The following is a 10,865-nucleotide window of genomic DNA, read 5'->3' on the forward strand; positions in this document are numbered from 1 at the left end:
TGCCAATGGATTTTCCTACCTAACCTATGAAAAATCTGGTCAAATAACGATACACATTTTATTCCAATGTTCATTTAAATGTCCAGATATCTTACTTGATACTTGATGGGCTACAACTCGTAGCGGTGAGTCTACGCCGAATGAAGTATCCGCCTCCACTGGCCTCTGTCCTGGGCCAATCGCTTCCAGTCGCCCTGAACGTTTAGAGTCCTTAGGTCCTCCTCAAGTCCAGATATCTATGATACTGGAAATCCTCCAGGTGATTTGATCGTTTTCAAGAATTTCATAACGAATTTGTCCATGCACTACACCTGGACATGTTCTCCAGATAGTATACCATCGAATAGTCTCCAGGGTTTGCTGGAAACATTCCTCAAGTAAGTTTTTCAGAAATAACATTAATACATTTTCGAACAATTCAAAGTAATCCATCACCAATTTCTAAAAAAGTTCTTTATGGAATTTTTCAAGTATTTCTGAAAAAAATTGGGATTCTCTGTCATAATTTAAGTATAGGATTCTATACAAAGAATTTAAAAAACATTTCATTTCAACATGAAGAAAGCTCTGACTTCTTCAAGCACTCTGTAATCTGGCTACCAGGAAGATTTATTTCCTGGGACTCAACTAGAATATTTTTCCAGAGTTATACTTGGAATATCTGCAATAACCTTTTTCGGAAATGTACCTTCTAAGCAGAAAACCCCCTGGAAAACCCTATTTGAATTTTTGAACCTTCTAAACAGAATACCCTCTTTGAATGAGTGTAATCAGTTTTGAACCGCTTCATTTTGCCCTCTAATGCTTATCCTTTGACCGATATACTCGTTATTCGACCATTCGACTACCACTTCTGAGTGTCTTTCTGAGTGTCAGTTGTCCACTTTTTCAGAAATTAAATTCAGAAAATTAAGAAAATTGAAAATAGTACTGTCAGTGCTCCGATTTTACCATATAAATCAGTATTACTCCAGAATTACAATATGTAACTGACATGGCGAAGTGTATACAACTGAGAAGGAAATGGGGGTTTTTATATTATATTTTTACACAACCTGAGGGTTGGAGGGATAAGCATTTCTGTATTAACATGCCAAAAGGGTCTAAATCGTTATGGTAAACAAACATATTTATGTCTCTGTCAGGGAATGAAATTATCAGCATTATTGAGACGAAAAGTGGCGTTTTCCGAGTAACCGAATAATTCAACGATTCTTTTTCCAGTGAGAAATGTTTATCGGTCGCTGCTGTTGTCCATGACCAAAGATAGCCGAAAACTGAAAATGCCTCTATTCAATCGAACTTTTTTACACTTAGATGCTAGATTGCATCGCAACCTAGCGATTTGTGACCAAAAAGTGCAACCATACTTGCATCTTGTCACTTTAATTTGAAGAAGAGAGATTCGATGAAGAGAGATTCGATGAAGAGAACTATCTCATGTTACTTTCACCCTTATTTAAACTCAATCTAGATTTTCGTGCTCTAACTTTATCACCTTGCCGGTTATCGCGATTATTATCAGGAGGCAAATAACAAAAATTGTGCCGCCACCCGGATTCGAACCTAGACCCTTCACAAAAATGTTTCTTAGCGCGCACCATAACCACGCGGCCACACAAGCTGCTCGAGAGGAGGAAAAAAATCGATGCATAAGCTACATTTGGTGGTGACGACAAGACGGAAGGTGAACAAAGAGCAGAGAGCGGAGAGAATCAGCTTTCATTGCTAGTGATAATCCTTTTTCGGCGCTGCGGGACGAGCGAGAACGCACATTCTCGGGAGAAAACCGGTTCTGAATTTATCGCACTTCTTTTTTCGCCGATAATGCGTGTGAGAGAGTTTTCTATGATCACGATCGTGATCGATAATTTCATTCCCTGGTCTCTGTAAGGCAAGCTGTAGGGTCTTCCAGATCCACCCACGCATGTCGATATCCTTAACAGAATGCGTGAAGATGGATTTTTCTGATAATGCGTGGGTGGATCGAGAAAAGTCCTAAAGCGACAAAATTACACTGAAGTTTTTTTTTACGCGGTTTTTTTTACGCGGTCCGTCCTAAAAAAAACCGCGTTATTTCAAGACCCGTCGTAAAAAAAAACCGCGTTATTTCAAAAACCGTCGTAAAAAAAATCCGCGTTTTTTTTTTCAAAAACACGCGGAAAATAGTCAGCACCACATCTAACGTGACTTGACTTTTTTTACGACGTTTTTTGAAATAACGCGGTTTTTTTTTACGACGGGTCTTGAAATAACGCGGTTTTTTTTACGGCGGGTCTTGAAATAACGCGGTTTTTTTTTACGCGGGACCATTACCGTCGTAAAAAAAAACTTCAGTGTATGTTTGCTTATCAAAACCAGTTAGACATTTTAACGTGTTAATGCAGATTCAATCTGCTATATATTGTCCGTGCAGTTGCAAATCGGAATTTTTGACACGCGAAAATCGAGGTCTGACCCAAACCGTGCGTCGGACGGAGTGTGCTGGATAGAGGACAAAATTCGCACTCCAGCGCACTACGTCCGAAGTTATGTTTCACGCAAAGAGTGTAGCTTCGTGGTCGTGCGGCTAGTGTCACCAAGCATTTAGTCGCATCGTGCTAAGGGGCGTGGGTTCGATTTCGCCGCAGCTATCAGGAAAAAAAATTCGGCTGTGCCACTGGGCGTTGCATGCTAGTCCGTTGTCTAGTGTCGTGCTTCCTTCAAAGAACAAATCAAGCATGATTTTTCAAATCGACGTATCTAACTTTTTCAGTGATCTGAGTAAATTCATGGTCGATGTTGACGACCATTTCACTAAAATAGTTTTTTATAAAAAGACCTTTTATAAGTTTTTTCGTGCTTAACATCACCAGGGATATAGCACGCACTAGGTAAGAAACAAAACTTACTCATTCCATGTCATTTTCACAATGAATTTTGACAAAAATACACATACACCGGGTTGGTTAGAGATACGTCATGCCAGATACGTCGCTATTGTATGGTTCCAGTTTAGTGTATCTGTTACTTTGGATTTTGGCTAGATACGTCGTTTGGTTTTCTCATATATCAAAACAATGTATCTATCAGTAAAGTTGTAAACATCAAAATAGTTAGATACGTCGTTTCGAAAAATATGCTTACAAGGGAAGGTTACGATGGTGTCCCCCGGGGATTTCAACCGGACTATTTTTGTTGCATTCTACATGTGGAAATACGAATAAATCCAAAGCCTTTCGGGTGATGGGCCAGTGGTGTAGTCAGGAGGGGCCCTCAAAGGGGCAAATTAGGCAAAATATAACATTATTGAAAACGCTCAAACGTCATCAAAATGCAAATTTCACAATGTATTGAAGTAAAAACAGGCAGAATATGCATGAATACGTGATTTCATAATAAATTTATTTTACCATAGGCGTTGCTAGGGTGGGATGGGTGATGAACAAGGTGATACATTTTTATTAAAATAACTTCAACTGGTTCTTACCCTGGCAACGCCTATGGTAAATTAAATTTGATACAAAATCATGTATTCATGCATATTCTGCCTGTTTCTACTTCAAAACATTGTGAAATTTACATTTTGATGACGTTTGAGCATTTTCAATAATGTTATATTTTGCCTAATTTTTCTTTTTGAGGGCCCCTCCTGACTACACCACTGGCCCATCACCCGAAAGGCTTTGGATTTATTCATTTTTCCACATGTAGAATGCAACAAAAATAGTCCGGTTGAAATCCCCGGGGGACACCATCGTAACCTTCCCTTGTTAGTTAAACAAATTAAGCAATAAATCATCGAACATTGATGTAGATTCTTCAATTTGCTTTATGAATCATACATGCAGCTGAAAACCCGGATTTGTTTACATTTGCGAGTTACGTCGGATTGAAAAGTTATGCTTGAAATAGCTCACTGGAAGCATTCAACGTGTCCGTGTCTTTTAAAAGGATTTGGAAAAAATAGATAGTCGCGTGTGGGGAAACTTAGGGTTTCAACCACGACAACAATATTGGACCAAAATTTGCACTTAAGTAGCGTTTATGACGCATATACGGCAGATTAGCATTTATTGACCTGCTGTAAAGGCGCATATAGTGCCAAATAAATGCCATTATAACTGCTGTTTCCTTAAAAGAACTTGCTTGATGCTAGTCATGATCAAGCATATTTCATAAACATGAGATACAATCAGAGCTCAGTAGATTTTTGCTTTTTCTTAATCGTAGCTATTTATAACTGTTTGAATTACACCTAGCTGCAGGGAAGCTAGCAGCCTCCTTTATACTGCAGTGACATACAAATAGGCCTAAAAGTTTAATTGGAAATTGTAAAAAAAAATCGCGTTCTGGTGGGATTTGAACCCACGAATCCGTATTCATAAACCGGCGCTTTAACCAACTAAGCCACAGAACAGGAAACGATTCTGCAGAATAGAAAACTCCTACTATTTTCACAATTCCATCTCACTTTCGGCTGACATGCCAACCTCTCAGCACACAATCCTATGACATTTGTAAAATGGCTAAAAAATCTCTTGACAAACCCTAGTTAGTTTGTCAACTATCTGAAAAAAATTCATGGACAAAACTCTACATCAACAATTGGGTTTTTAAATTAAAAAAAAATTGATTTTTAATTTTGATTTTGGAAACATCAAATCAATTCCAAAGAAATTTTATTAAATTACTTTTTGACAGCTGAGCCGAGTACAAAGTCTGACGAGGGGTGATTCAACGAATCACCTTCATGCAAACTTCAAATTGATTTTTAAATAGGAGGCTGGGCACCAAAAATCGTCAAATTTGGGATTTCGCCTCGGTTTGGCATGCAGATTATATGGGGTTATCTCAACACCGCTAAAAATCCAATCACTCTTCCCTCCACGCATTTTGTCTTGGTTAACATTCTGCAAGTAAGCACTACAACAATAAACCAAATGCACCAGTTGTTGTTTGCTTCTTTCGTCAAATGTTTACCTTTGATTAAAATGGAATTTAGAATTTCCGTGGCCAGATTCCTTATGTAACTATGACTCACACTCGTTCACGCATTTACCGTTCTGTTCGCGTCTGTAAAAATCTTCATTTATACCTACAGCGTGGACAACAACGAGCCCATTGACCGTTACCCATCCTTGTGCATACCCCAGAATTACAAAAAATGCAAATTTTTGGTCGAATGTGAAAATTAAGCCAAGTTCATTGTCTTTCCCTGTTGTTGGTCGGTAGTAGACCGAGCCAAGTTCGTTAACTTCACGCGATGTCGTTGACTGGCTATCGGTACTACCATACTACGCTACAACGACGACGACGATGTGTTTCATAATGAATCCCGGCTGTCGTCGTCGTCGTCGGTGGCTTGATATTTGATCACCTTTCGAATTCAAGTATAACCAGCGAACCAACCACTACCATGTGAACCAAAACGGGAGACAAGATCGAGTTTAAAACGGAAGAAAGCATACCTACGTGCAGATTATCATGTTGACGGTTTTTTGTTGGAGCATTTTTGCGTTTTTTGCCGTTTCTGCTTATTAGCTGACCAATATGGTAATATGATGTGTGTACATATGTGGTTTGGCTCACATAACTTCCATCTTTACTGACTTTACCAGTTCGTCTTCCTGCCTCAACCGGCTGGTGTCGAATGATGGCATCGGATGCGATGGTCTGCAATAAATGCATATAATCTTAGGAAAAAATCCAGTGCACTCTAGTTTTATTTTTTTTAAATTTTTGTAATGTTTGTTTTTATTCATTAAATATTTGTTAGATGCAAAAACTAGGTCTATATATTGTAATATTTTACTGCAAAAAACGAAAAAAACCCCTTTGGGGTCGAAGGGGTCATATATATGACCCCAACATAGAAGCGGCTATATAAATTCACACATTCAATAAAACAGAATACTGTCTTCGGCAAAGTTGTTGCAAATCCTCTATTAAGGGAAAATGGAAAAAAAATTGTATTTGAGACTTTACTGACAACCTAGAACATCCTGAACACCATGAAGTTTGGAGAAACGAAATAATTGACATACAAGTTGTTCTAAAAGTTGAATTTGGATATGGCCTACATTCATATATATTCATTTAACCTTCGTCAAGAATATCAAAAGGTATTTTATATTCTGAGATGTTCTAGGACTCTAGGTGTTGCAAACTGTCCTGTAGTAAAATCCTTCAAATCTGAAGTATAATTTTAAGTGTTTTCGCCATAAATAATAGCCAATATACTGGGAATCGTGAAGCTCGTAAAAGCTACAATGTCATTTACAGACATCATAGTGATATTCCAGGTCAACTAAACTACCTTGGAGTTAAGAACTTCAGGTCTGCAATCGTAACAGTAGCCATATCTGATATACTAAGTAAGGTTGCATAATCCATCGTGGTTACTGAACCAATGTGAAGTCTACTTGGACCAATCTGAAGTGTACTTCATATTATTGTAAAGCTTTGGAGCATTCACGGGCGTCCAAACTGTCATATAATGAAGTCCTTCAAGTCTACAAGAATAATTGTATGTGTTTTCGCCATAAATAATAGCATTGCATAATCTGCTGGGATCCGAGAAGTTCTTGAAATCTCAAGTGTCATTTAGAAACACTATTCGAATATTACAGGCCAGCCAAACTATCTTAGAATTCAGAACTTCAGATCTACACTCGTACAGCTGCCATATATGATATACTGAGTAACGTTGCAGCGGTTCCAGTGGTTGCTGGACCAACCTGAAGTCTACTATATATTATCATGAACCTTTGCGACATTAAGGGTCGTCCAAACTGTTCTAAAGCATAGCTCTTGACAGTAACAGTAGTTATTCTCTCAATAAACTGTAACATTACACATCCAACTGTAATCTGTAATTCCTCTGGCATTTCCTGAGTCATTCCAAGATAGTTTTGTGATATTCCAGATCAACCAAACTAATTTTTCATGGAATACACAACCTTTCATCTACATTTGCAATGCTAGCGTGCTTCATTGCATAATAATATACAAGAAATCATATTTACTTACTAATATTTTTCTCAACTACTAGTAGGTATTGTTCTGTACATTTGAAACATTTAAGATTGTTCTAACCACTATTTTTTTTGAAGTCTGCGTTCTTTGTGGTCATTATTTGTTTAAAAGTTACGTTACCTAGTCTAACCCACCCAGATTCGTGAACTTTTGTGAAACTCAGAATCATTTCAAAATACCTTTAAGATATTTCAGGATTACTTAAATACCCTACAACTAAGAACTTCCAGCTAAGGTTTTGATATGACGAAGCCACATCTCGAGCACAAATTTGAAGGCAAATGTGGGACGCGACCGAGGATAAAGACTGCAGCCATTAACCGAGTGGTGTGGTCAACAATTGTTGATTCAGCTTAATTATAACTGTTATTAACGTATATGAAATTAAAAAAAAAAAAACAAAAAAAGACGCGGACACCGTCTTCAGCCAAAGACTGCACAGACTGAATGAAATTTAACACTAGATAAGGGACACATGGAGCATGCACCAGTGGATACGGAGAAGAAACTATTCTCACGAAAAGTTTCATCGACCGCAGCGGGAATCGAACCCGGACCCCACAGCATGGTGCGATTAGAAGCTTGGTGACCCTACTCGCACGTCTACGAGGCTCCACATAGAATATATAGAAATAGATACAATTATTACAGTTGGTAATGTTGTGTAACTCAAAACAGCAAAAAAGATGATGATGTCCGTTGAACATTCAGAAGATTTACTGGAAATCATAGATTACATGTCGTAGATTTGTATAATTAATTAGTTTCCGTTACACCCGTAGTCTTTAACGAAGAATGGTTTGGATGACCTAGCATATCCCAACAGATCTGATACTGTCTATTGAACTTTCAGATGTCTTACTGAACATGAGAGAATACAAATCGTAGCTTTGTATAATGAAAAAAGTTACTTTTACACCCGTAGGTTTTAGGGATTTATCTCAAGAACAATTTGGAGGACCTGGGATATCTTGGTTGATCTAATACTGTCTATTGAACTTTCAGAAAATTTTCTGGATATGATAGAACACAAACTGTAACTTTGTGTATTGAAAGTAGACTTTAGGATCTAAACTCAAGAACATTATGGATGACCTAGGATATCATGACTGATCTGATACTGTCAATTGAACTATCAGAAGACTTACTGGACGTGATAGAATACAAATCATAGCTTTGTATTATGGAAGATGTTACCGTTACACCCGTAGACTTCGGGATGTAATCTCAAGATCTTTCAGAAGACTTACTGGACATGATAGATTATAAATCGTACCTTCGTATAATGAAAGAAGTTACCGTTACACCGTAAGTTACCCGTTCCGTTACCGTAAAAACCTCTATAATAACGCTTGGAAAAAATGCGGCTGGGAATTCCTAGGAAGTACTCCCGAAGCGGTAAACGCGCTAGTATTTATCAAGAGCATATTGAGGTTCGATTCCCGATCTGACGGGCTTGGTCGTCTAGTGGATAACGCTTCTTATTCATATGCAGAACGTCCTGGGATCAATCCCTGATCAGTTGCTTTTCTTCTACTTTGTATCTCTCTATATACTTTCTCCCGCTTCTCTACATATACAACTCTACTTATACAACTCATGTATAGCGCTTGTCTAGCTGCGCCATGGTACTTTTTGGCGGAGTCATTCTTTTCATAGCGTTCTCATTCCTGCGACCAGATGCGGAGGGATCGTTAGCTTCCATCAAATAAGCCAATACAGAGATTATCAGCATTCCAAACTTATACACTGATAATCTTCTTCTTCTTCTTCTTGGCGTAACGTCCTCACTGGGACAAAGCCTGCTTTTCAGCTTAGTGTTCTATGAGCACTTCCACAGTTATTAACTGAGAGCTTCCTCTGCCAATGACCATTTTGCATGAGTATATCGTGTGGCAGGCACGAAGATACTCTATGCCCTAGGAAGTCAAGGAAATTTCCTTTACGAAAAGATCCTGGACCGACCGGGAATCGAACCCGTCACCCTCAGCATGGTCATGCTGAATACCTGTGCGTTTACCGCCTCGGCTATATGGGCCCTATAATACATAACATTATCTTTATGTGCTCACTTCGGCTAAGTCTTACCATTCACTCCTCATCTCTCACTCTTCATTTCTGACTTTTCACTCCTCATTTCGTACTTCTCACTTCATCACACTCCTCACAGTCCTCACACTTCACTGTTCAATGCCCATTCCTTAAAGTTCGCTTCTGACATTTCACTGATTACTTCTCATTACTCACTTATCACTGTTCTAGATTTCTCATTGATTATTTCTCACTGGTCAGACCTTATAGAACGCAATCAGTGAAGTACTAGATTGAAAGTAGTGAGCTGAATTTTTGTATGGTGAGATGATCAGTTCTCAATTTCTGCAATGAAATGGTGCAAACAGCGTGGGTTATATGTTTTATTGCCTAATTTGATGCTGCTTGAGCAAAAGTTTGGGTAACTGTGTTGTTGTATTATTTATTTCTTGCAACTTCAACAACACAGTTATCCAAACTTTTGCTCAAACAGCATCAAATTAGTCAAGAAATCATATAACCCTCGCTGTTTGCACCATTTCTTTGCAGAAATGCAGATCTGATCATCTCACCATACAAAAATCCAGCTCACTACTTTCAATCTAGTACTTCACTGATTGCGTCCTATTATTTAATTCTCACCAAGCTTGGAAAGCATCAGTGTCAACACGAGTCGTTACGCTGTTTTTACAGAAGCGTCTGTCTCTCTCAATGTCATCGAATCGGGAGGATAACTCTAACATAACAACAGTTCGCGTTCAGTTTTGCATGATAGATAATTTTAAAACAAATCTCAATCAGATCTCCCATTTTCCCTCATTAGCAAACACCTATCCCGTGGTGATTGTGGAGATTCAGAGGTATTCGCGGTCTCTGGTAGCAACACTCATCACATCCTGATATTCCTTTCTCTTCCCAACTGACTATAGATTTTTTTTTTTTTTTTTTATAACGAGATTTTTAGCCCTAGGCTAGTTCATCTCGGAGCCCACGCTTTACTTCCCTTCCGAAGGAAGAACTCACATTTTGCGAGTTTGTCGGGAGTGGGATTCGATCCCAGGTCCTCGGCGTGATAGTCAAGTGTTCTCACCATCACACCAGGTCCGCTCCACATCCCAACTGACTGTAAGGACTGGGCCGGTGCCGTTATTTATCAGAAATGTATGAGCGGCTAAAATGGTACTATGAATAAATGGAGTGTTTCTTAAACATTTGAGTCTAAGTTCAATTAATTTAAGTTCGTATCAATAACGCATGATATGCACATTCAGTCTAAGCTAAGCTTAGAAGTACCTACTGAATGCAAATATTATCCTTATTGTGCACTGTATTTTCGCCACAGTGCAGTTGCACAGCAAACATCGTCCATCGCAGACAACCTGCCCATCTTCAGTCAAAACAAGTTAGCTCAATATTTTCCTGCTCATCTATCTATAGGTAGGTATGCATACATGTACCGCTAAGTGCTTCGGTTGCTAAATAGCTGCTCATTAGCACCGGAGGCGCCTCTTTTGGCTGGATCCAACCGGACAAAACTCATTTGCGTGAAAAGTGATATCTTCCTACCATTACCTACAACAACAATGTTAAATATGTGCACTCAAACTGGTTGAGTTTTGTTTGTATCACTCCCGTGCGCCGTGCACTCTCGCTGCGATCGTTGTATAACGTGTGTGTAGTGTATGCAGTTCTTCGTTGCACAAAGTTTTGCGGAGGTGCTTCCGAATCTTGCGAAGCTATGTCGTGGCAGGCAGTGTTGAATCAAAACAAGAGGTTGGTTGGGTGGGCACTGGGCACCCCACCGCACCGACCCGAGT

This window comes from Aedes albopictus, chromosome 2, assembly GCF_035046485.1.
Source record: "Aedes albopictus strain Foshan chromosome 2, AalbF5, whole genome shotgun sequence".
In the NCBI taxonomy this organism is placed as follows: domain Eukaryota; kingdom Metazoa; phylum Arthropoda; class Insecta; order Diptera; family Culicidae; genus Aedes; species Aedes albopictus.